The following is a 27,243-nucleotide window of genomic DNA, read 5'->3' as shown; positions in this document are numbered from 1 at the left end:
AATATGCCCAAACATAAAACTAGGTCTAAACTCCTTATGCTTCTAGCTTTTATATAACTATGAAACAATGACAAATTTATAGAGTAAATTCAAACAAAACTACAAAACCAATAAAATTCAAATTAACATTAATTTATCATGACAGATAATTTTGTTTGACTCAAATTAAACCTCTCCTTGAAAATGTGATTATGTTTCTGACAGCTAAAGTGCCAGTTCTTCTGAGGTCTGTGTGAAACTCAATTCTCCTTCCACACTTCCCTGTATTCTAAGCTTCCTTCATATAAAGCACCTCATTTAGCAGGAATGCGTGATATAGGTTTTAATTCTGACTCATTTATTTTTATTTGACCTTGATGATTAAAATTGTAGTAGTAGGTGTCAAGATCAAAAACATAAATGCAAAGCCTCTTTTGCTCAAGCAAGAAGTTAGGACTTGATACCTAGTTGCACATAGGGTAGTGGAGGAAAGAGAGGGGTCATCCGTACCTGCAATTTTGGGTTGCAGATTTGGGTGAGAATGAATGGTGTCATTAGCAAAATGTGGAACAAAAGAGGAAAAGTATGTTTTAGGGGAAGACGATTAGTTCAAAACTAATATTGCTTAGGTTTCTAGCAGTATTGTGGACTGAATACTCTAACATACTTCCCCATTAAAGCACTGTATTCTGGATAAAACACTTTTTAATGCACTTCTGGGATCACAGGAACTAAGATATCTTGAAAGTCTCCCACTTCAGTTAGATCAATCAACTATCAAAGAATAAGGTAAAAACCAAGGCTCGGAGCTTTGTGTGTAAGCAAACACCAGAGAAGTTGTGTCAAGAGCAAATGTTAATATTACCACTGAAGCTGGAGTTAGTGCCTTGGGGTTAGTGGCAAGGTAGAAGAGCCTGCATTCCCCTAGGACCTATAAAAGGAGCTAAAGTGGCCCCAGGTAGATAGTGCCCATTGGCTCTGGTAGAAGCAAATGCAAAAGCAAATCCTTTCTGGAGGAAGGCTTCTTCACTTTAGACGTTAGGATTCTTCTAACTAAGGTCAAGCAAAAATGAATTCAGAATCAAAGATCTCCAATCCTACTGGAAAACAAGCTGCTAGGAGTAAGTCAGCAGAAACAAGTAAAAAAACAATAAATTTAGGACCCTTAGAACTTTAGATATTAGAATCATCTGATACAAAATATAAAATAACTGTTTGAAATGTTTTAAGAAATAGGATATATAATTACAAATAAGTGCAAATTGCATGAGGTTATAAAAACTGACCAACAGATTTGGAGTGAGGGGGGGACCTAAGGAAAATAATATAACTGTTGAAATAAAAACTCAATAAATTAGATTGAAACAGCTGAAGAGGGAATTAATGAACTAGAAGTAAGATTTGAAGAAATTAAACAGGATGGAGCATAGAAAGGAGAAGAAAAACATGAAAGTGTAGTTGAAGGATGTAAAGACTACAATGAGATCTGTTCAGAGTCCCAGAAGGATAAGAACAAATGGATGGAAATAATGTTTGAAGATCTAGTATATGAATAATTTCCAGAGGCATTTTATGAAGAACATAAATGACCAGTGTTCCTTAAATCCAAGTAATTTATGGGCAGATAAGGGAAGCACAACATACACCAATAAGTATAACTGAAAAGAAATCCACACCTAGACAAAGGTAAATTTTAATATAGTAAAATTAAAAAAAAAAAAAAAAAGATCTTAAGAACACCCAGAAAGAAAAGACAGACTGTTTATAAGGAATAATAGACTGAGAACTGATTTCTCAACAACAGAAGTGGAAGCTGGAAATGAGTGAAAAAAATGTCTTCAAAATGCTAAAAGAAAATACTGTCGATCGTATGCCAGCAAAATGTCATTCAAGAGAAAGGCAAAATATGCTTTTACAAAAAACTAAACCTAATTTTACCATAGCAGACCTTTACTAAGAAACTTCCCAAAGTATGTACTTCAGGAAGAGGAAATCAATTCCAGGAGGAAGGGCCGAGATGCAAAAAGGAATGGTGAATAAAGACATTGGTAAACATGAAGATAAATCTCATTAATTAAAATTAAATTTAAAAATTTAGTTCTTCAGTTATACTAGCCATGTTTCAAGGCACATGTGGCTAGTGACTACTATATTGAACAACAGAAATATGGAACATTTCCATCATTGAAGAAAATTCTATTGGATAATACTGTTATAGAACAATGGTGCAGGGGATGCACTAAGATGATCTCTGTAATGCATCGACTGTTAAGATACCATTGTTTGTAAGAGCTATCATTATATGTAAAAAACTTGAAGAAAAACATTGCCAAAAAGTTTTAAGATGCCATTTTTTATCAGACACATCTCACGATCACCCATGTGAAAATGTGAAGAAATGTGTCTCTTAGAACGGATGTGCTGTGGGGTTAACAGTATGAGGGACATGCAAGTCTAGGAGTTGTGGTGCAGTAGGTTGGACATAGAGTAGTCAAGAGAGAGGTTTGGGAGTTCTGGTCAAGATGGTGGAATAGACGGTCCCCAGCATCACTCTCTCCCAGAAATCAACCAACTTACAACTATATAAAAAAGCAACAACAGCCAAGCTGGGGACGCTAGGGCTCAGGGGAAGAGGAGGAGAGACCTACAGAGTTCATGAAGGCAGGAGAAGCCACAATGAGAGAAAGAAAATCTGCTCTGACCATTTCATGCTGCGGCCGCTTTTAAGAGCGGAGATGCTGAGCACGTGGAGCAGGAAATGGCAAAAGCTGCAGATGTGCTCTTCAGATGGAGTTGCTTGGAGGCACCAGGGGAGAAGAGGGCTTTGGTGGTCCCCAGGACAGCAAGACCATAAGGTTCCTGTGGACCCACATAGGAGTGAGGAGCCAGAACAGCTGAAAAAATAGAGCCATTCAGAGGCCGGTGAGTCATCACAAGGGACTGGTGTATGGCCTGTCCCACGGGAAGTGTTTGCTGCATGGGCAGTGGGAGAGATGTACCCACTGGGGGAACACTGAGGCACAGCAGAGACAGCTGATCTGCACCCCAGTCGGCATAGGACTACTCAGAGGAGACTGGTCAGGAATGTAGAATTGCATGGGGTGCAGTTTGATGAAAAGATTCAGGCCCAGACCAGAGTTACTATACAACTCAGGTGCTCTGAGTCTCTGGAGAGCTGAAAGTACAAATAAAGTCAACCATAATAAACTGTGTGGCACAAAAAGCCTTCCCTAGGGAAGCAGCAGCAAAGCAGCAATTTAGCTAAACCATAGAGCTCAAGTACAGGTCCCAACAGGAAGTTCCCCCATTTTAGAAGAAAGCAAAAGACAAAAAAATTAGTTCTGGCTCAGAGACACCACCAGCACCTCGGGTCCACCCTGGGACATGAGGCATGGAGCCAGGTACCAGACAGCCCTCTCACAATCAGGCACACTGTACCAGCACCTCGGGGGCCACACGGGACCCGAGGCTTGGAACCAGGGACCAGGCTCCCCTCCCACAACCTGGCACACCACATCAGCGCCTTGGGGCCTGCCTGGGGACCCAAGGCATGGAGAAGGGGACCAGACACCGCTCCCTCAATGATAAACACTGCAGCAGTGCATCAGGGCGCGTCCGGGGACCTGAGGAAGGAGCCAGGGACCGGACAACCTTCCCACAACCAGGCACACTGCCTGCACCAAGGAACATGCCAAAAACATAACCTCTGTGTGGGTGGCCCACCACAGCCACCACAATAACCATGGCTGCCATGAAGGCGGTTAGACACCACAACCACCTGTGTGGATAGTCCGCCAGCCACTGGAGTGCATTGACACAGGAGAGTCACTAGCAGAGATAGGAGGATTTCTCTCTCCACAAAGCCCAAACCAGAGTGACAGAAGAAGCATCTGCTCTACGATAATATTGGGGGACCTGAACAGACCTCTTAGTATTGGACAGATCATCTAGGCAACAAATCAACAGAGTAACCATTATTCTTTCAGAAGGAGAAAAGTAATCTAGGGTAATTAGAAGGGGGGAGATGGGAGGTGGAGGGGGTGGGATTGGACAAGGGGCATAAAGAATAAGTATGATTTGCAACAGTATATATGCTAGTAATATTGATTTGATCAACATATGTCCAACGTTGAACCCCCAAAATATGTATAATCAATTTTGATTTAATAAAAATTCAAAAAAAAAAAAGAGAGAGAGAGAGAGAGAGGTCTGGCCTGGAGACAAAGCATGGTTCTTAGCATATAGCATATCATAATAAATGTTTGATGAATGAATGGATGGTGTAATGAGCGGGTAGATGGGGGCCATCATAATACTCTCAGCAACTGAGCCTGGCCATGTGGTTGAAGTTACCCAGAAGGTTAGTACGAAGTGTGAGGAGTGTCAAGATGAAGCCTTGTTGAACATCATGATATTCTTGTCAGGTAGAAAGGAACCCAAGGAGCCTGGGAAAGAGCTTTCAGAGAAGTAGGGAGAACCAGAAAGAACTCAGGCAGCCTGAGACAAGAGGTGAGGAGGTGAGATGTTGCAGAGACTCTGTCAAGATAAGGCATGTGTATTACTGAAATAAAACACCAGTTTGCTATATATAAGCATTGAAAACCACAAAATCTTCAAGAATAATTTCTTCCAGGATGTCTGGGAAGGCTTCTTGAATGAAGTAACATTTGGGCTGGGCCTTGAAGGATAAATAATTGGCAACTCAGAGTTGTAGGGCAGGGCAGTCTAGGCAGAAGGAGTAACATTAACACAAGCATGAAATTGTGAAAAGGTGTTAGCCCTTGGCAATCCTTCCTAAATATCTGGATTTCACTGTGTCCAGCTTCTTTCTGTAGGGTCTAGTGTTGATGAAGGAACATTTATTATCTGAGATCAGAAGCATTCCTTTTACTGATCTTAAGTTGGAATGTAATTAAAATAACAGCAGACTGACCAAATATTTCTCTAGTGCTCTAAATAGACTATACTTAATATATGATTTTCACAACATCCTCTTAAATTTCATGATTTATAACTGAATTTTGGGATTTGAGTTCTGTATTAAAGACTTTAATGCCTGTGTATATTATTAAGATGAGTAATCATGTGACAATAGAGTGGAAAAGAGGACTATTCACTTGCTAAGAATATACGGAGCAGATAATACCAGGATTAAAACCCAGGCCCTTGCTTTGAAGGCTGTGTAACACCAGTCAATTTAATTGACCTCTCCATGCCTCAAGTTTCCCCATTTAAAAATAGGCATAATACTAGTTTCTACCTTGGGATGGATGTGAGGATTACTGCAAAGCACTTAGCAAAACAGTTGCCCATTATTGTAATAAAAATATTTCAATACTTTTTTTCAATAAGTGAATACAGTAAATCAGTGGTTCTCAACTGTGGCTGTGCATCTGCCTCATTTGGGGACAGTTAAAAAAACATACAGATTTCCAGACATTACCCATACCTGCTATGTCAGAATACTTGAGCTTTGGATATTTTGTCGGAAATCCAGGTTTGGAAACCCTGGCTCTGGAATTGAGTAGCATTTTGGTCACTTTTATCTGGATATTTACTCTTCCTTGCTATACAGTATTTTGAATATTGGCTGTTAGTGTTTGTTGAGTATGTGAGTTTTTAGATTATTAATCCTGTAGATTGTGTGGTTCTTCATGCCTGTATTTTCCTTTTTCTTTCTGCTTTTCCCCTTCATCTATTATTGAACTTTTGGACAGCAGGGTTGACTATGTCTTGAACAGCCCCATTCTCAGGATCTTTCATTTTTAAAAAAATTTAACAGATTTTTTGTTTTTTAAAGATACTTTGCTAAGGCAGACTTTTGACATGTTAAAATTGAACTTGAGTTTAGTTTCTAAAATAATTCAACTTATTTTTACTTTTAAAAAAAGTGACTGCAGGAAATGCCTCTAAAATAACTGATGTTCCTCTTGTTAAAACTGGGACTGTTATTGGATAGATTCCAGCATGTGTTCTTTTTCCTTGAGGGAGAAAAAGTGTGGGGGAGTGTTGTACTCCATGCCAAAACACACAGAAATTGTAATCTCTCAAACCTAAGGGTGCCTTTCATAAGTTGATGGTGATTTGGTATGATGTAAAATGTCTCATGGAAGAAATAGAATGTTTACTGTATTTAGATCCGTTAGAATATTCTTTTTAATGTTTGTGTGTGGATACTTTGGTTTAAAACACTGTATTGTAGCAAAAGCAGCACTGCTGCTTATATCTGTTTAGCACGCGCGTTTTACCTTACATATGGATGAGGAATGACTACGATGTCAGCTGTTAGGGTGGAAACTTTGTTTAGTCTAAACTTTCAGCACTTAGAATGGTATCTGGGGCATAGTGATTGCTCAGTAAAAGTACCAAAAGTATGAGCTAACAAACAACCAAAACTAAAAATCACATCTATCACTTTTCACTGGTAAACTTCCTTACAGGCTTTCTATAAAGGTAATGATACCTGATATTTGTCTGGTATTTTGATTAGATGTCACCTGCATGTCCTCATAGCCCCCTGTGCCTCCTCACAGATCATAGCATCCCACACAGGAAGGACTGTGTATCTCTTGTTCATGGGTGTATCCAGAGTGCCATATATGCACAGCATAGTAGTTTATTAGTCAGTATGTGTTTGATAAATACATAGTGCTTTATAGTTTCTATATTGCTTTCATATTTGCTTTCCATGGTTGACAACCCTATGAGTTTGGCTGATAGTATCATCCCCATTTTACAGATGATAGAATAAAGGTTCCTCCTCCTCTCAGTTGAAACCCTCTTTACTTGAGAGTGTGACAGAGAAAGTTACTATGTGAAACCTTTTCCAAGCTGCCATAGCGCCGTCTTTGTCAGCCACAAACTTTGTGGGGTACCAGTTTGGGTTATTCATTATAGTTCTTTTTAGGTTACTTGTAATGAGTGTCTAAGATAGATTCTATTTGGGAAAAAAAAATTTTGTCTTTAAACTACCCCTCATTTTTTCAAACAATTTATATTCTCCTCTCCCAAGCATTTTAAGATATAAATTTATCAGTACTGTGAATTTAAGTTTTTAAGATCAAATTTTCACAGCCATGAGAGGAATTGTTCTCCAAAATATTTTCTCTTGCCTTGTCTGCCCAGTCATTTTGAGATAGAAATTTCAGCAGTATTGAATTGACTCAACTAAATATTTGTGGAATCAGACTCAGGAAGGAGAAACTTTTCCTCTGACATTAAAACAGGAAAAAAAAAAAAAAATGCTGGCCAAATATTTACGATTCTGACATGGTGGCAATATCTGTGTGCACATTTTGCCAAAGCCATGAACCAAAGCCAAGGACCAAACAACACACAGCCAAGGTTCCTAGTAAGAAAGGATTCAAAATCTATGAATCTAATCTAATTCTAATTTCTGTTTAGTCTTCTGTTGAGAAAGATAATGTGGTAACTTCAGCAAGATTTTATCCAATTTGTGATGGGTAGGTCAGAGTTCATTCCACCAGACTGCTAAATTTAAACTTACTGTCATTTCTTACAAATGACTTTAAAGAGTTACTTGAACAGTATTCCCCACAAAGCTTTGATTTCATTGTGAAAAATCAACAAGAATTTAATTCCTTTTGCCCGGGGTGGCCATTAACCTTTAGTATTCCAATGGAGGCATAATAAATAAACTGCTGATATTGTGTTCCCTCCAGGATCCAGCCATGAAAATACATGGTGGGGATTTTCAGAGCAGTTTTGGGTGGAAAAAAGGAATTTTCTTTTTCATCCAGTGCCTGACTTCTCAGTTGAGGCAGGACAGAGCCACTGTGTTTGGGCTCTTGCAAAGCCAGTTCACATCATCCCTCCATGTGGCTGTTTTATTAGCAGCTTCACAGTTCATGTCTTTGTTGTCCTGCAACACAGTAAGGAAAGGGTGACGAAAAGTGAGCTCAATAAAGGCCTTTCAGGGAGCATTTCTGAGTTGGTCATTGCCGTCTGCCCTCTTCTCGCCCCTTGCTTTTCAGGCTATTCACATTTTGTAAGAATCTTAGGTTTCTGATTGGGTGTGGCATGGACACTGTGGTTAGATGCGAAGAAAGAAGTGGAGGTGAGCAATATTTCAAAGAACAAATTTTGAAGGAAAGAGAAAAAGCCTGCTTTTCTCTAGGCTCTATAAAACATAAAATATGAAGCATTAGGATTGTTTTATTTTAGTTTAGTTCTTAGTGAGTCTGCTGTTTTCTTGATTTTTGAAACCACCAATGTTTTTCCCTTAAGACTTGGGTCATTTTGGAAATAGAGACCAGGACTTGATGCTGTAAATCAATTATTTCCAACATGACAAGTGTGCATCTTTCCTGTCTCTTGCAGGTGTCTTGGTGCAGGTGTGGTTTTATCTTGTTGAAAACCTTTTGTCCTGCTTTGAGCAGTAGGATTGTGCTGTTATCAGCAGGGCCAGTACCAGGCAGAAAGCTTTCGGTATAGGCAGTTTCTGTTCAGGACACCTGCTGCTCGAGCACAGCGCAACCATTGTTTCTCCCATCCAACATGTTCTGGGCAGAACCATGTCTTTTTTAGCCTAAGGTTGAGTCTTTACTTTTTTCCTGCATGCATTTCATTTTTGGTGGAACACATTTGTCTTGTTCTTCTGATTTTGATGATATAAATTTAACATGTGCATGTGATTTGCACAAACTATTTTCAGAGTGCATGTTGAAACGTTGTAGTGGTGGCAAGAGCAGTTGGTCAAAGAGGAAGCAGGTGATCTGGACTCTCTTCCTGGCTCTGCTGGCTGTGTGGCTTAGGGGAAAGACATTTTACCTCTCTGGGCATGGGCTGCCTGGACCGATAGATTGCCAAGGCCTCTGGCATTACGACTCTGCCATTGATTGTGTTTTGTATTTTGTGGGATGCTAACAGCATCAGAAATGGAGTGTGGCAGGGGTCTCTAAGGCCCCAGTGCTCCTGCGAAACCATTAAGTAACACCAGGAGGTGCTGTTTTAATTAAGCGTCAATTATATGGTGTGGCCAGTGATAGAGAAGTTTGGATGCGATCTTCTCTTCTCTCTGGGGCAAGTTTGCAGGATAAAAAAGAAAAACTTCTTATTTCTAGGTAAGTGCTATTGCTCAGCCCTGGAAGTATTACTGGATGCTTGGATTTTGAACTTCTAGGTTAAGAATTACTGAATTCAGATAAATGAACACTTCTTAATTTATTAACTCTTATTGTTTAGATAAGAGGCGACCCACAGATCAGTCTAATATAGCATAGATGTCCCATTTCTTTTTTCTTTTTGGCTGGCCGGTATGGGATCCGAACCCCTGACCTTTGTGTTACCAACGCCATGCTCTAATCAAGTGAGTTAATGGCCAGCCCCTCATATCTATTTGTATTGCCACACTCTTACAAAAAAAAAAATCTTATTTTAAAGTGTTCTGATTCTATATGCACCACTTAGTAATTGTAGAAAATTTGGAAATACAAATAGCTTCTAATTCTATAACCCAGAAATGCTGTTCACACTTTGGTGCCTTTGGATTATACACAGTTTGTAGAACAAAATTGGGAGCATACCATACATATATAACTAGATAACCCACTTTTTTCCTGCTGTGTTCCTTTTGAGATGATTTTTGGGACTGAGGTTTCAAAGAATGTAGAGATTAATGTAATATTATGTTTGGCACGCTTGTGACTGGGACTGTTTGACTTACAGAAATAGAATTGTGGACCTGGTATATGAAAATAACATTTGTCCTGTTCCCTCTTAAATGGGCTTTCAATATTTAGCATAGATACATATTGTCATAACTATTACTATCATTAACAAATGGAGACTTCCTAACCTATTAGCTCTTGTTTTTCACTAATTGCTTTCATAAGATTCCCTTTCTGAGTTTTCTATGGCAGAATTGCTAGCTCTAACATCAGTCAGCATAAGTTATTTTAACACTGTTTTTCTGGATGCCTTGATTTCTGAAGCTGAAACATGGTAGCTAGTGTTAGGCTGGGCCACATGTTTGGCAGTATGATAGTTAAGGGGTTCCTTTTGCCTAGATATATATTTGATAATATTTATGATTTATTTTTTGAATAATGGTTTCGTGTATAATTCCCTCTGTTAGGAAATGGAAGATTATTAGTTTCCCCTTTGGACTATTTAGCCTACAGAATTTTCTGTTACGCCGTTCACATTGCATTGTAAATACATTCTAAATCCTGAACCACGTTAGAATTTTTTATGACCTTCACTTCTGTGTCTTTTGATGGTGCTCTTTGAAGTCCTGAAATGTTTTTATATTTGATGGAGATTAAATCTGGGTTTCATTTTACTTTTTAAAACATATTGAGCAAGTTAATTTTCTGTTTGAGTTCCTAAGGGGAATGATTCCAGCCCTCTCTGTCCTAAGAATTCAGACTGAGCCCTGCCAGAACATTCCTGTGGTTTTCCATGGGGAAGATCAGTGTATTCATGAAATTTTAGTTGTAGCTTGTGTTTTCCGTGGTTAATTAAAACATCTGGCTTTTAAATTTTCCACAAACAGAGCATAATCATTTGGTCAAACCTTTTCAAAAATGATTAAATACTTCAATCTTCCCCTCAGAATAGCCCAAACTTGTCTTTAGGATACCTTAAAGGCTGTTGTCTCTGTTCATTAATGATTTTAAACATTAGGAAGATGTTTGAAGTTATCTTGACAAGTATATAGCCTTTAGAGAAAGAGAGTGTTTGAGAAGAGGAATCCTTACAGTGGCTTCTGGCCTTTGCCCCTGCAGGTTGGAGCTGCTGAGGGTGAGCTGCTACAGTCCGTAGCCAAGCATGCTGTGGTCGGATCTGCCCAGCCGTGGAACAGAAACATTTGCTGGATGGAAAATCCATAAAAGAAAGCTCCTGTGAAAAGCTGAGGCGGACGATAACTTAAGCAAAATCAGGTTGGTATAAGATAAGAGAGGCTGAATGAACTGTACTGGGTCAAACAGAGAAAACTTGTTTGGTTTCTTTAATAAGTGTTTTGAGAAAATCCCAAATAATTATTCCCAGTTATTTGTGAGATTCTGAGCATCGTGTAAATGGCGGATATATGTTGACAGCCTTCTGTGTACAGTGTATTGTTGTCTTTCTTTCCTTTTCTTCCTTTTCCTCTTCTCTGTCCCATCTTCTCTTTCATCTTCTTCGCCTCTCTCAGAGAAGAGAGGAAGATCTTTAACTCATACAACCAGAGGTCCCTCATAACAGCCTCAATGACCTTGGCTTTCTTTTGGAGAGAAAGCAGTGTCTGGACACATATAGTTGTATTGGTACTTTCAAAGACTTCAGTCATTTGTATTTTCCCACTGTGAAGGGTGGGTTGTGGAGATCTGCCATTTCTGTGGAGTACTTCTGGCTGTGTGCCCTGGGTTTGCTTGGCAAGATTTTACATACTCTTATCTCCCCCAAAACAAAAGGTACCAACACATTCATTTTCAGCAGTGTGTGCATTTGACATTAAGATACTCTTATAGGACAGAGGAAGAGAAATATATTGAAAACAAAAGTGTATTTAAAAATGCAAAATATCTTCACCAGGACAATGGACTAAGAGAATGAAACAGCATAAATAACCCTATATGTGGCAATAAGGTGGAAAATAATTCATTTTGAGAAAGTATATTGTACAGGGATAGTCACTGCAGACAATTTCTATTGGATATTCAGTGGGTAACTCAGCATTATACATAATAAGCAGTTGATAAATACACATTAGAGGGCCAGCCTGTGGCTCACTTGGTAGAGTGTGGTGCTGATAACACCAAGGCCACGGGTTCGGATCCCTATATAGGGATGGCTGGTTGGCACACTTGGGAGAGCGTGGTGCTGACAGCACCAGGTCAAGGGTTAAGATGCCCTTACTCGTCATCTTTAAAAAAAAAAGAAAAAGAAAGAAAGGAGTCAGCACCAGCCTTTGGGAACCTATGGAGGTAGTGAATGTCTGTTGACTTTGCCCACCCAGCATCTTTTTCCTCTTCCTTTTAATGAATCGTCCAGATTTTCCCCAGGCAGTTACCCTTGCCTCATTTCCAGCCTCTGTAGTTAGAGGAGGTGACTCCACTGACTCAGTTATGGGCATGTGGCATTAGCTTGGCCAGTCAGGGTCACAATGATCAGTTTATGGAGGGGCCCCAGTACTCTCGTTGAAACTACTGAAAAGAGGTTTTCCTTTTTCTGAGTTTGTTAAGCTGGAGTTGCTAGTGGCAATTTTTGCTACCACTGAGGGAAAGCCATTCTGAGAGTAAAGTCAACATAGAGGAAATCAGAGCATGGAGATGGAAGGAATGAGGTAAGGAGGGAGGGACACACTACGTGCACGCACGCACACACACACACACACACACACAAAACTTTGGCTCCCAATTCAGCAGTGCCTGAAACTAACATCTCTTGTTTCACTTTCCTGGCAGGTTAGCTAGTTATTTTGAGTTAGGTGTCTGTCACTTACATCCAAAACTTTCTGATTGGTAGTGCTTTCCAGGTGTGAGATCTTAGTTTAAAATGGCTGTATCATAGCCCCTGTCTTCAGGGGCTCACCATGTAGGGAAAGGCCAGATAGGTATTCAGTTAGCTGACATGCAGTGTGAAAATATATCACTAGAGGTAAGAACAAAGTTCTGTAGGAGCAGAGAGGGAATTATGAATTCTGCTGGGTGGTGGAGAGGCTAACAGAGAGGGCTCTTATTTAACGAAAGAAAAATAGGATTTAGTCTTCAGGAACATTTTTGAAAATACATTCAATTCAATTATTTGCTTTTTGAGTCTGAAAGAAAGGATGGCTTTCCAGAGTCTATAGTTAAAGTAAATTGCAGATAAGGAACATAATTTCAGAGTTTGGCTAGTAGTAGAATCTTATTTACTGTACATACAGTTGTTTTGGGAACAGCCAAATGAGAGGTTATCAGAAACTCTCCAGAGTTTAACACCATAGGGTAACAACAGCTTCTGTTCTCACCAAAATCTCAGTTGGCTTTCTGTTCTAAGCAGAATTCCAAGCATGTCAATAAATTTTAAGGATTTATTTCTTCTATTTACTGTTAGACTTTATTATCATTATTGTATTTTTTATAATTAGCATTATTTGCTTGTTTTAAAATTAATAGACTTTATTTTGGGGAGAAATTTAGGTTACAGAAAAATTAAGCAGAAAATACAGAGTTTTGATGTAACCCCCACCACCAGTTTATCCTATTATTAATATCTTTTGTTAGTGTGGTATATTTGTTGTAATTGATGAGCCAGTATTGATATGTTATAATTAACTAAAGTCTGTAGTTTACATTAGGTTCACTCTTTGTGTTGGGACTTTGACAAATATATAACAGCATGTATCTGCCAATACAATATCATACAAAATAGTTTCACTGCCCTAAAATTACCCTGTAATTTATATATTTATCCTTCTCTCCCTTCCTCCCCTTGAACCCCTGGCAACTACTGATCTTTTACCATCTCCATAGTTTTACTTTTTCCAGAATGTCATATTGTCATAGCCTTTCAGATTGGCTCTTTCACTTAGCAAAGTGCATTTAAGTCTCCTTTTTGTCTTTTTGTGGTTTGATAGCTCCTTTCTTTTTAGCCCTAATTAATACTCCATTTTATGATTGTCCCACACTTTATTTATCCATACACCTATTGAAGGACATCTTGGGTGCTTCTAAATTTTGGCAGTTATGTATAAAGCTGCTGTTAACATTTGTGCGCAGGGTTTTGTGTGGATATGTTTTTAACTCGTTTGGATTTCTCACCATTAAGTATGATGTTAACTGTAGGTTTTTGTAGATGTTCTTTATGAAGTTGAAGAAGTTCCCCTCTATTCCTAGTTTGCTGAGAGTTTTTATCATGAAAAGGTTTTGGGTTTTGTCAGATGCTTTTTCTGCAGCTATTGATGTGATCATGTGATTTTTCTTCTTTAGCGTATTTATATGATGGATTATATTAATTAATTTTTGAATATTGAACCAAAGGGATTACATTGAATCTCTAGATCAATGTTAAGAGTTCTGATCAATAAACATGAGATGTGTTTCCATTTCTTTAGGTCTTCTTTAATTTCTCTCAACAGTGCTGTGTTGGTTTCAAGGTACAAGTCATGCACTTCTGCATTAAATTTATTCCTAATCTGCGTTGTCTGTTCCTAAGTATTTTTTTCTTTTTGATGGCTTTATAAATGGAATTTTCTTAATTTCATTTTCAGATCATTCATTGCTAGTACACAAAAATATATTTGATTTTTGTACAATCATCTTGTTTCCTGCAACCTTTTTGAACTTATCACTACTGAAGTTTTTTATTGTGTTTATGACTTCCTTAACATATATACCAGATTTGTGTCATCTGCAAATAGAGAGTTTTATTTCTTATCCAAGCTGGATGTTATCTTTTTTTTTTTTTTTTTTTCCTTTTTGGTAGTGGTTTAAGAACTTGACTGTGATATGAGAAATATAAAATTATGTACTTTGGAGTTTCTAAAGAAATCATTTTATTATGTAGGTTTTTGATAAGGACAAAAGACAATAATTATGAAATTTATTTCCTCATGGTTGACCTAGTTATTCAATCAGTGAGATTCTTAGCCACTCATGTAGGCTCTTTGGGAAAATGCCTATTCAAATCTTTTGCCAGTTTTTATATTGGTTTATTTGTCTCTATATATAGTCTGGATATAAGTTCTTTATTTGGATATATGATCTGTATATATTTTCACCCAATCTCTGGCCTGTCTTTTCACTTTCTTAATGGTGTCCTTCCCCTCATGGAATAATGTAAATTTAAGTTAATGATAAATTGTACCAATATGGGAGAATTTGTATGTGTATGTAGACTTCTTAATGGTGTCTTTTGGAGCTCAAAGGTTTTTAATTGTAATGCAGTTCACTTTATCAGGTTTTTTTTCTTTTAAAGCTCGTGATTTTGATGTTTCTAAAAACTCTTTGCTTAAAGCTCACAAAGATTTTCTATGTTTCTTTCTAGAACTTCTGTTGTTTTAGCTCTTGCATTTTGGTCTTTGATCCATTTTGAGTTAATTTTTATGTACGGTGTGAGGTTCAGGTGTTTGTTCATTTTATTTTATTTTTTGAATATGGATCCCAGCACCATTTGCTGAACAGACTGTCCTTTACCCATTGACTTGTCTTGGTATCTTTGTAGAAAATCAGTTGATCATAAATGTAAGGGTTTATTTCCAGACTCTGTGTTCTGTTTCTTTGATTTACATGCCTGTCCTTTATGCCAGTACTGCACTGTACTTAGGTCTTGCTGTGCAATTTTTCTATGAAAAAGGTTTGCTCAAGAAATGGATTTAAGCTGCATTAAAAAAATATTGTTGTCTTTTTGCTTCTTTTCCTTTCCATTCCTTTTTGAGTCACTCTGTTAAAAGTTCTAGTCTCTAGTGATTTCTCTTTGGGATAATTATGGTAATCTGAAATGGTAGAAGACAATGTGGAATCAATCTAGAGGCATTTTACAGATGACTATATATATTATTTTAAATCTAAGCAATGCTTTGTTTTTCATAAATGTGGTAAACATTTTTATGCCTATTTTCCATTGGAATAAAACAGATTAAAATTTTCATTACCCCTGCCAATCATTGCAAATAACTACCAAATGAAGGATTTACAAGTCTGTTATATTATTTCAAGAATTTTCATTAGTGGTTGTATGAACCGGGTCTCATACAGAAAAAGATAAATTTCACAAAACTATTATTTTACTAAATAGAGGTTTGGTAACATAATGTGGTTCTATATGTTTTATGAAAATTGGATGTTTTAATAATTAAAATGCTAGCTATATTTTTGTATTTACATGTTCTATTTTTGTCTTTGTATTAGTATAGTTCTCAATAGACTACTGTGAAGACATTAAAAAATTATATTAGAAACATAAAGATTACAGATAAAAATTATGAGTGCATCAAGATCGAAAAGGAAATTTTTAAAAAGTCAGTGCTTTATTCTGATGTTTTGATTTTAGTTGACCATTTTTTTCTTTTGTTTTCTCGTCTGTTTGGGACATGACTTATTTTTAAAGTAAAAAAATATCTAATTTTTGTCTTGGTGTAATTCAGAGATATTTGCCTTCTCTGCAAATAGCTAAGAGCTGACTTCTGTTACTGGGCTTTAATCAGGGATTAAAATCACACTATTAGATTTGGAACCTGTTTTCTGCAGTTCCATTAGTAGGTCAAGGTTCCTGGAGGGCTGAATTCTCCAGGATGGTTTATCTGATTCTTGCTTTCTTTTTTATCTTCTCAATTTCAACCTGGGTAGACCAGCTTGATGGGTACTGACGTGTTTGTTACCTGGCCTCTTTACTTTTATCAGTCCTTTGGCTGATAATGTCACTTCATAAAAATGCATCTGTAGAGCAACGTGGAATTATTCTTTTTATTGCTTATTTAAAAGAAAAAGACATAGGTCAACTTTCATTTATATCTCTAGGACCCTGAAAGTGAGTGTCATGAATCTTTTAACCCAGTCACTTCTTTCAAGCTTCTTTTCTCTCTTTGGTGCCCTTGACATCTTTGTGACCTATTCACAGAATGACCCTATGAGGAGTATGAGATGGTGTTCTAGGAGGATATAGTCTTGTTGGTCTTGTTTTTCTTTGGGAGCTGAAACAAATAAAATGTGGCTAGGTGAGTGTAACTTGTTAAGCTCTCTTTACTTTGAATAGAGCCTTGCTGACTAAAGTTAGGGGTTCAGGACGATTGAACTACGGACGTGTGAGTTGTGATACAATGACATTCCTGAAGGCTCCAGCCTGTTTACAATCATTTGGTTGTAGATGAAGCAAAACGAGATCAACTTAGTCACATTCATTGAGCCAACAGAAGAATAAAGTGTCTGGAACTTGCTTTCATTAGTAGAAACCACATTATGTAAATCTGTAATGAGGATGTTTATGACAAAAACATTAATAGAATTTGAAATACTACACCTTTTGATCCTACATCTTTTGATCTTTTTGCTTGTCTTTATACTTTTTATGTTAAATGATCTGTGAAGTATAGGTTTCCTATAAAAGCCTTCAGAGATACCATATGTGAGTGACATATAGTCAGTTGTTATTTATTTTAATGTAATAACTGATATAAGAACCAGCAGTAGTCTCTGAGTCCCATACTGATCTGTGATGAATAAAACATTTAGTTTGAGTATACTGTCCAAATAAGATCTGTGTTTATAACATAACTGTTCAAAACTTCTGAAATTTCAAAATTGATTATTATGTACTGAAGTATTGATCCTCAGTTTCATTCATAAACAAAAATAGTCTCTTGGTGTTTTTACATAGATAGTACCTAAACCAGTAATTTATACAAAGTGAATATCAACATCAGTCTAGCTTACATTAGAAAATTGTTGTGTAGTTTGCTAGTATACCATTTTTAAGAATGAAAGAAAATAGTTTTTACTGTAATCATTATGCGCTGAGGCCCTTTGAGAACAGATTTTAGAATCTTAGTATCTGTTCCCTGCTTGATTTCATAAAAGTGATTTTCTTGAAGACACTTAAGGTTACAGATAGTTTGTTACTGTCATGGCTCTTTCCTGGTTAAAGTGTCAAAGTGCCTAGGAAAGTAAGAGTAATTTGGCTTTACCAAAAACTTATCTCAGAAAGAAAAAGTCAGGAGTTCCAACGACAGCTTTGGGCTCTTGGTTCTAAAGTAGGATTGAAAATGACAACTGATCTTGAGCAGGCATTAACTTATGAGTGATAAGGGATGCTCAATTAGTTTTACTTAGTTTAGTTCAATACAGTTAAATTCTAAGTACTGCTAGTCGTATCCTGTAAGGAAGGCTGCTGTAGTAGTTGCTGGAGGGAATAGAATGAAACGTCATTGGGGAAGACAGCCAGAATACAAGCCCTTCTGGAGAGAGCTAACATTTTATTGAGCAAGTCCAGTACTTGTGCTTTTGATGGGGGTACATGGAGGGGTGTTCACTTGATCCTCACAACAGTCCTATGAGAGAGACAGTGTTACCCTGTTTTTTAGATAAAGAAGCTCAGGATTGGAGAGATCAAATGATTTTGTCTGAGTCTTCCATTTACTGATTTAAATTCGAATCTAGATTTTTTTTTCGAACTCCATGGTATACCTGTATAAATAAAAGCACTGCCTATAAAGTAGTTGACCTATATAGTAAACTCTCTATATGTATCTCTTTTTATATATCTTTCATTATTATTATAACTAATGAGGTAATAAAGGCCCAAAGTAATATATGAATAGAATGATTTGGGATTTCTAAGGAGATTCTGGGTAATGTGAATGTAGGTTAATCTGCAGAAATGGCACTTTGTTATTTTTGATAAATTAGTAGGAGGTAGGGGGTAGTCAGTGGATGGGGATTTTCAAGCATTTTTACCTGAGCACAATACCTCACCAGACCCTCAGAGGTGGAAGTAAAAATGCAGAGAGTGTTTGGGAAGTCTGTCCTAGGTTTTATAGCCAAGGCATGTGGCCCAGTCACACAGTCCATCAACTTGCTCTGAGGTTTTTTGGTTGCTGGGAGAATCAGACACTGCCAGACTACTTAGAGAAGGAAAGAAGAAGGTTATCCTTGGACGTTCCTGGTTCCTTCCCACCCCCACTCTATACTCGTGTTCAGGAGCTTTACTTAGAGAAGGAAAGAAGAAGGTTATCCTTGGACGTTCCTGGTTCCTTCCCACCCCCACTCTATACTCGTGTTCAGGAGCTTCGTAGCATTTGATGATGGGGAGTCTGTGATGGTCTGAGACTCTGGTCTATCTACTGCTTTCCTGGTATTTTCAACTGGTAGTTTTGTTAGTTACGTACCTAGCAGATGTTAACCCCCCCCCCCTTCCTTTCCTGGCAGTTGTGACTGCCTTTTAGACAGAGTGTAGAAATGAACAAAAGAAAAGGTAAGTTACAAAGAACCCTTTACGAAGCTGTGATTGCCAACCACCACCTTGGCTGTAGGACATTTCTGGTTTGGTTTGTGGAGTCTGTGTTGTCCAGAAGAGCTTCACTTGGTCTATTATAGGTTGGTTGTCTAGCAGTTTTGTGATACAGGTTGAGACAAAGCAGGTCAGTTGTGATAGTTAATAACAAATGCAGAAAAGGGACTGTTGTTTGAGATTAAGTTATCTTATAAAACAGACACATTGGAGAGCAATTTGGTGATGTATTTCAAAACTTAAAATCACCAGCAATTTCATAAATATGTTCACTTAAAACTATGCCAAGATACTTGTTTAAATTATATGGTTGCATGTTTGTAAAGAATGAAGTAGCTCTGTATATGTGCCCGGATGGAAAGATCTGTAAGATATATATGCACACATATATGTGTGTATGTATATATATAAAGTGAAAAAATGTTTTGTAGAATCATGTGAATACCATTCCCTTTTGTATAAAATTCTTAAAAAGATATATATGCTGGTATATACATTTTTCCCTAAAAAAGACAGACAACTGTTAATATACTGGAAAACTTTTGTTTTTATTTCTTTTCTGTATTATATGCATTTTCTAACAATGTTTATTTATTTAGTTTCTTTTCCTTAAAAAATTATTAGGGGCTCACTGGGCAGTGATCATGGAGCATTTTGCTTCATTATGTTTTCATGTATTTTATAAAACCTTATTTTCTAACGTTCATTTGTCAATTTTTTTGTTTTTGTTTTTTTTGGCCTTTGCGAGTGCAGAGGAAGTAGGTAATTTTTGTGGGAAAAGTAGTAAAAATAAGTGTTAAGCCAGCAAGCGTTCCCTTGAAAGCTTATTAGTTAAAACATTGAGTTGAAAAATAGGAAAAATGTATTTACTAAATGTGATTTGAAGGACAAAGAATCCCCATCTTGCTGAAGTATGTTTGAAGGTGTACCTTTATGCTCAGTTTGTTTGCTTTAGAAGGAGCTTTGGACTGAACTGTATTTGCTTTTCAGACCGCAAGGCTGGAGGTGGCCAGGGAAGTCTCCAGAATCTGATTGCTAATCAGGAAAGCTGTTTGCTAAGAAAGGCCTGCCTGTTTGGACTTGAAGTAATGACTGATGCACAGATAAAGCCAGTGTGACCTTTAAATATCTTTTGACTTCTGTGTCCAGATTCTGCTTTTCTCTTAATTAAAACCCCTTGACAAAGGTCACAGGTCAAAGGAGGGATGACTCCCCTAAACTCTTCCAATAGCAGTAACTGCTTAACTCTTCAGCTTTTGACAGGCTTGTCTGGAAACTGTTGTATTCATTTTTCTATGGAGTGATTTACCTCCTTTGGTCTTAGTTTAAATGCTGAAATTTAGTAATGGATTATGAAGATGACAATTTTTCTTTAGAATGTAGGCAATGGTGATCTGGAGAACAACCCCATTGTGACGTCCCTTATATATCCATATTTCAATATATAATATTTGATGTTTCATTTAAAAAATCAATAAATGATGTTATTTTTCTAGTTTCAAAAGAACGTTCGGAACTTTTTTCACCTAAAATGGTTTGAAAAAAAAGCTCATCTGACTCAATAATATTTATTTTTGCCTTATCTTTCTTTCTTTATAACTTCTGTACTGATACCTGACCCTGTTAAACTTTGTTGTACCAGGAATTATAACCCTCATATTTCAAGGTATTTGAACCATAGTGTAGAAGTTTTAACGTATTAGGGAGATTAAAGAGACAGTTTCCAAAATGTGTGTGTGTGTGTGTGTGTGTGTGTGAATGAATGTATTTGTATGTGTGTGTATGTCTATATGTATGTAATCGATTACTTATGTTTATAATATAGAAAAGCCCAAAACAATATCATTGTCACTTGATATCATGAAAGAGAAAAACTGATATTTTCTTCAGTAAATACCCAGTTCCAAAAGAATTTGATAATTTAAAAATTTAAGGTAACCAGTATGTAATGGGGATTGCAAACTCAAATGCTTACAGGGACCCAACAGAACAGTAAACAGGGGACTACGGTTTAAAGGGGAAGAAAGGGCACAGCTACCACCGAGCTTCCCTGCTTCTGCTATTCAGGAATGAGGGTCCGGCATAGCATGATCTTCCAATATATCAAGAGAAGGCAGAAGTTTGGATTTTTTCGTGACTGCCCCCAATTTCTAAGTGTTAGTAACACATTAAAAAAAAATAAAACTTACTTTTGTGTCCTTTGTGATATTTTTTGCCAGTAAGTATTATTTAATTGCTTCCTATGCAGTGGAAGTCAAAGGGCCTGAGAAGCATAAGCGATGATGGCTCTTGCTTTCTAGGGACGGACAATCTAGTTGGGCCAGTATGGCAAGGAACTGTTGAGGGGCTAAAGTAAGTGGTATGGGGGATAAAGGCCACAGGATCCCTGAGGAGGGAGAAATAAGGATGCCCCACACCATCCTGGGAGGACTTCGTAAAGGAGGTGGGTTCTACCGTGAACCTCGAAGGGCCTAAAAGGCCTTCAGATTCAGGCCGTGGCGAGAAGGGAGGGCTGACAGAGAGCAACAGCAAGGGGTCTGAGGTGACGGGAAGGGGTCCAAGGTGAGGAGCTGCAGTGGGCACACAGGAGGCCAGCCTAGGTGCAGGGCCTCAGAGCAGGTCTGTGCCAGTCCTGCAGTCCTGCTGCAGTCTGTAGGATGAGGGAAAGGAGAGAACTGAGAATGCGGAGAACAAATTTTAGACTTTTATAGCTCTTTAGGAATGAGGAGAAGGGTCTAGGCTGGAGCTTAGTCATTATCAATGAAAAGGAAGAAATGTAGGCATGTGTCCAGGTCCAGTCAGTCAGGAAGACCTTCAGAATACATCCGTTGCCACCCCTTGGCCCAAGGCCCCATACTGTCTGCCTGCATTATTCCAGTGACCTCCTAGCTGCTTTCTCCGAGTCTATCCTTGCCTCTCTATTTTCTCAATAGAACAATCCTATTAAAACTGAAGTCATATCATGGCATTTCTCCTTTCAAAACTTGCAATCATTCTTCTCTGTCCTCACAGTGAAAGATGGAATCCATACGATTGCCTGAAAGGCACCAGGCGATGCCCCGCTTCTTTCCTTGCTAACCTCATCTCCTGTTCTCCCCCTAGCTACCTGCACTCCAGCCACATTGGTCTTTGACCACACTGGGCATATTCCTGCCTCAGGGCCTTTGCACTGGCTGTTTATTCTTCCTGAATTCTCTTCTTCAGATATCCACATGTCTACTTCCTCTCTTATTTAAATCTTTGCTCAGATGTTGCTCTCTTAGTGAAACCTACCCTGATTAATGTATTGAAAATTGCAAACCATCCTTCCCCTCATCCAAATCCCTCTTGTCCTTTTTTTATTTTTTTCTTCTAATACACTGCATACTTATGTTTTAAGTTACTATTTCTCTCCCCTCACTAGAATGTAAATTCCAAGAGGAATTTATATAAATATAAATTTACAAATATCAATTCCAAAAGGCAGGGGGTTTTGGGTTTTGTTCATTGATATATCACCCTCACCTAGAATAGTGCCTGGTGGGGAGTGGGTGCTTGATAAATATTTGTTGAAGGAATGAATAAGTGGCTTTCAACAGGCACTTGAGATCTACTACATGTCAGGCACTGAAAATAAAAAAAAAAGTCACAAGCCCTGCCCTCAGAGTACATGGTCCGGTGGGGACGACAGCCAGGAAAACAAAGTGTATTGATCTAATACAGTGTGTCCAAAGGTCTGTGCAAACACAAGTAAAAGAGCAAGGAGTTTTTCCTTTTTGAACCAGGTCTAGAATGTTGATTTGGACTTTCCAAGGCACACAGGTGGGGGAGAGGTGATGACATGACGGAGAGTGCGAAGGCAGGAATGTGTGTGGAGGCGTTCGAGGACAAATGAGCCATCTGTATAGTCAGTAGGGTGTCAGTGGTGGGGAATGACTGAAACAAAGCTAGAAATGGAAAGTGGGGCCACATTGAGAGGGGCCTTGAGTGCCATAGGCAGCAGTTTGACTCCCCAAATTTATTGAGCTCCTGCCACATGCCAGGTATTGTGCTAGGAGCTGGGAATTCACAGGTGAGTAGATGGCTCTTCCTGCTTTATGTGTTTCACCTTCTAGAGAGGATGTATGATAGTTGGAAAGAAAAAAGACCATGACCGCGATTATGGTGGGAGGAATGGAGAGGTCAGAAGAGACCAGGGAGGGAATCAGGGGTAGGATGGCCAGGATATGGTGAATGACAAGGATGGAGGAGGTGGAGTCATCTGGTTTATAGCTGGGGCTGTGGGTGGATAGATGATGATACTGTTCTTATTGGAAAGGGTAGGTGGAGGAGGCAGGTTGGAAATAGAGAGATCTCAGGTGGGATGTGAGGAATAATAAAAAAATATATAAACTAGCTCATAAATTTTGTCTTTGGGAAGCCAGGAGAGTGGAGAAAGTGCCCCAGCCAGGGACGCTGGGAGGGGAATGTGTTTGTAGGACAGTAGGGGAAACAGTACGTGTACCTTACCAGAATGTCAGTTCCACGAGGGCAGGGATTTTGTTTGTTCAGTTCTGTATTTCCAACACCTAAAACACTACCTGATTTGTAGTACAATATCAGCAAATGTTTATGGAATTAATGAATAACATAGTTGAATTTGGAGGACAAAATTGAACCTATAATTTATTAGAAGGCTTAGATTGATATTAAAGTCATTTAAATGACATTATTTTAGGTATTTTTTTTAAAGGGCCGTGGTGATCATTTAGATCGTTTAGATCATTAACATTTAGAAATGTTACATTTTATGGATGATATTCCTGGTCACACACCCACTTTGAATAGAAGTCTTGATCTCTAATAGTATTATCACTTGTTAAGCCCACTTTGATGTTGGGAGCAGGCAGTACAGATTAACACAGCAGTAGGTAATCCTTCATGCAAAGAAGTGAAGGAGTACCTGAAAAGGCACACGTGAAATGAGTGAGAATGAGTTTTACACTTGCCGTCCATTATGATGACTGTCAATCGAATGCCCTGATTTTTTTCCTTGTGTTGGATCACTGTCGCAGTGCAGATTGCTTATAAAATGTGGACTGGTAACTGGTGCCTTAGAAATCTTTTGGATGTTCCCCCATGCCAGAGACTTTTCGTTGTGATTGGATTTGGCATATAATGAAGTATTTAATAAAAGTAGTGAAAAAGACATGTTATCTTTTTTTGGAAGTCAGAATCAGGATGATGTTGGGACATTGTAGACTGTAATGTCCTTTCATTATAAGGAAGTTAATTTTCAAAGAAGTGATAATTGAGTTATTGGTTTATTAAGTCTAGCCTCATGACACTGATAAGAATAAAGGGAAATAGAGTCTTGCCATGGCAGTGGTTCTTACAGTGTTATGGGCTGACTTGTGTCCCCCCAGAATTTAAATGTTGAAGTTCCTAACCTCAGCACCTTAGAATGTGAGTGTATTTGGAGATAGGATCTTTAAAGAGGTAATTAAGTTAAGTTAAGGGTCTTTAAGGTGGGTGACCTTAAAAGAAGAGGAAATTGGACACAGACATGTGTAGTAGGAAGATGATGTGGAGACACAGGGAGAAGATGATCACCTTACAAGTCAAGGAGAGAGGCCCCAGAAGAAGCCAGCCCTGCCAACACCCTGATCTCAGACTTTTGACCTCCAGAACTGTGAGAAAATAAATGTCTGTTGTTTAAGCCACCAAGTCTGTGGTTACTTCGTTACACAGCTGTGGCAAACTAATACAAGCGGGAAGCCAAGGTTGTTCCGTAAAACTTTCTCTGTCACGCAGGAAGAAGGTATTCTTTGGTGCCCTGCGTATCCCAGGAAGGGCGCATCCGTTTGACGGCTCACAGGACTGCAGTCTACAACTGCAGCTACCGTCGTGACATTTTGTTTGTCCGTTTCTGATGATTTTTGTTTGGAGCTGCATGCCTTCTCAGCATTTTAATTTCCCTCAGAAAGTCAATTAAAAGTGTGAGATGAAACTGAGATGCTTATCTTACAACTTTCCCTGATTGGGTGTCTCAACTTTCATGTATGTGGATAGTCCCAAGCTCAGCAGAATGCACAAGATTCCTGCTGAGGCAAGACAGCTTTGTGGACGGCTGTCTTTGGTGTGAATTGGACCATGTGCATGAGGTGCTGGAGTTTCAAGCCAAGTCTGCTTTCTCAGGAGACTGTCTCTGGCAGCTTGGAATTTAAGCAAAGCTGAATTTAATCCCTGGTTTTCACAGTAAAGCTGTAGGGTGTGTTACTTATAGTAGGGGTTGGAAAACCATTGGCTTTCTCTGGCCTGCTTATTTGAATTTGATTTACTTGGAAATTCTTCAAGAAGCAGAGCACTTAGAGGTCTTTCAAAGAACTTTAAAAATTTTCATTTCACATTCCAATAGATCTGCTTTCAAAATGGGAAGAGTACGTGGAGTCTGTAATCTATTATGTTATAGTAAATTTTGGTTTTGTTCCATGTCTTCTAGGCTTGAAGAAAATTAGAAAAATAAATGTTTAGAACTTTGCTCTTGAATTCTTTGTTGATCAGGTTGCTGGGACGCCCAACTTAAGTATATTTAAAATATTTGGAGACCTAAAGCAGAGTGTTCTCATTCTGTATTGTGTATCTAGGTTCAAATAGACATGTTTGATGTTAATCACACCTATTTACTAGGTGTGGTCCAACTCTTCTGAGTCGTACTACAAATAGTGCTGCTTCAAATTCCATATTTTCACATATACTGTATTGCTATTGTGTAAGAGGGATGAGACTATCATTATAATTGAGTGAAATTTAAAATCTTCTGCTTCAAGTTATGAAATAAAATGTTTTTGTCATGCCATTACCCAGCCTGGCCTTTTCAGCAGATTTTATAGCTTGTGGGGACAGATGACCCTGAATTCCAGCAGCACCTGCAATCAAAATAGTTCTCATTCCAGGGCCCACACAACAGGGTGTGTTTGAAAATACTTCAAAGCAAAGTGTAAGCAACATGTATACTTAGTCATAAAACATTATACTGGAAAATGCCTTGCCCCAAAGCCTGGGGAGCCACCCTCTTCTCTCTGTCATAAGGTTTTGTTATAGTTTCCATTTCTGATAAAGGGAGGAGGAGAATGGAATTTCTTTGCTAGGAGGCAGATGAAGCTACTTAGATGAGGAAAAAGACACTAGCAGAGCTTGTATGAGACAAGGTGACCAAAATCTGGGTGGAAAGATAGTCCTAGAAGAGTGAGTTAGTGATGTTTATTTATCCAAATAAATTGTTTATCCAGCTTATTATTCTTTAACAAGTACAGTTATTCCATGTTTAATTAGTTGTAGAATATCCAACAGATTCATGGGCCAGAATGTATTTTATCTGTAGAAAAAAAGCCAGCTTTAGAAATGCTTTAGACTAGAGATCTGCAGGCCACAGCTTAGAGGCCACATCCAGCTTGCTGCCTGTTTTTTATATGGCCCTGAGCCTAGAATGGTTTTCACACTTTTAAATGATTGGAAAAAACCATCAAAAGAAAAGTAATAATTTTATCATGTCTGAAAGTTACAGGATATTCATATTTCAGTGTCTATAAATAAAATTTTATTGGAACACAGCTAAACTCATTCATTCATGGATTGTATATGGCTGCTTTCATGCTGCAACAGCAGAGTTGAGTATTTGTGACAGAGACTCCGAGACCCAGAAAGTATAAGTTATTTACTATCTGGCCTTTTGCAGAAAATCTTTGTTGTCCTGGTTTAAACAATCATTTAAATTTAAATTGGATTATATTTCTGATTGTTTACTCGTGCTGTACAGGTTTTGATGTGCAGTGTGGAATATTTTCATGTAGGATAGTAGGGTATTTCATAAACGCATTTTTTAACTTAAACAATCCCTTCTCTATCATCTGCAAAAGATGGCTAGTGGACATCCTCTTGGTCACCAGAAATTTAGCTGCAGTCATTAAGAAAGCAGATCAGCAGTTCTTTTTATTTTTCTCTAACCAAATCATTTATTTATTCAACAAATATTTAGTGAGTGCTGACTGTCTACCACCCACTACTCTGGGCAGTGAGGTTGAACGGTGGTCCTAACAGACTAGGTCCCTGCTGTCCAGGACCATATGTTCTTGTGGGACGAGATGGATCATAAATAAATATATAGTATATGGGGATAATAAGCACAATAAAGAAAAAACAAGGAGGTAGAAAGTAGGGACCAAGAGAGGGCTGCTTAAGATGTGGTGATGGGCAAAGGCCTCCTGGAGCAGCTGCAGGTGAACAGGAATCAGTGCTGTGAAGACCCAGGAGGTGGCATTCCAGGTAAAGGTCACTGCAAGGGCAAAGGCCTTCAGGTGGAGCCAGTGAGGCATG

General features: G+C 38.2%; 1 protein-coding gene across 9 annotated transcripts in view; it reads left to right on the top strand.

The window, feature by feature from the left end:
• The window catches only part of APBB2 (amyloid beta precursor protein binding family B member 2), a 357,658-nt gene that overhangs the window by 64,602 nt on the left and 265,813 nt on the right, over positions 1-27,243 (top strand). For all 9 annotated transcript variants that reach the window (XM_063107683.1, XM_063107679.1, XM_063107686.1 and 6 more), the window contains one exon: positions 10,728-10,883. The gene's annotated coding sequence lies outside the window, so the exon portion shown is untranslated. The remainder of the gene's footprint in view (positions 1-10,727; positions 10,884-27,243) is intronic.

Source organism: Cynocephalus volans, chromosome 9, assembly GCF_027409185.1.
Source record: "Cynocephalus volans isolate mCynVol1 chromosome 9, mCynVol1.pri, whole genome shotgun sequence".
NCBI classification, from domain to species: domain Eukaryota; kingdom Metazoa; phylum Chordata; class Mammalia; order Dermoptera; family Cynocephalidae; genus Cynocephalus; species Cynocephalus volans.
The sequence above is the reverse complement of the archived record's forward strand: the minus strand, read 5'-3'. Positions and strand labels throughout refer to the sequence as shown.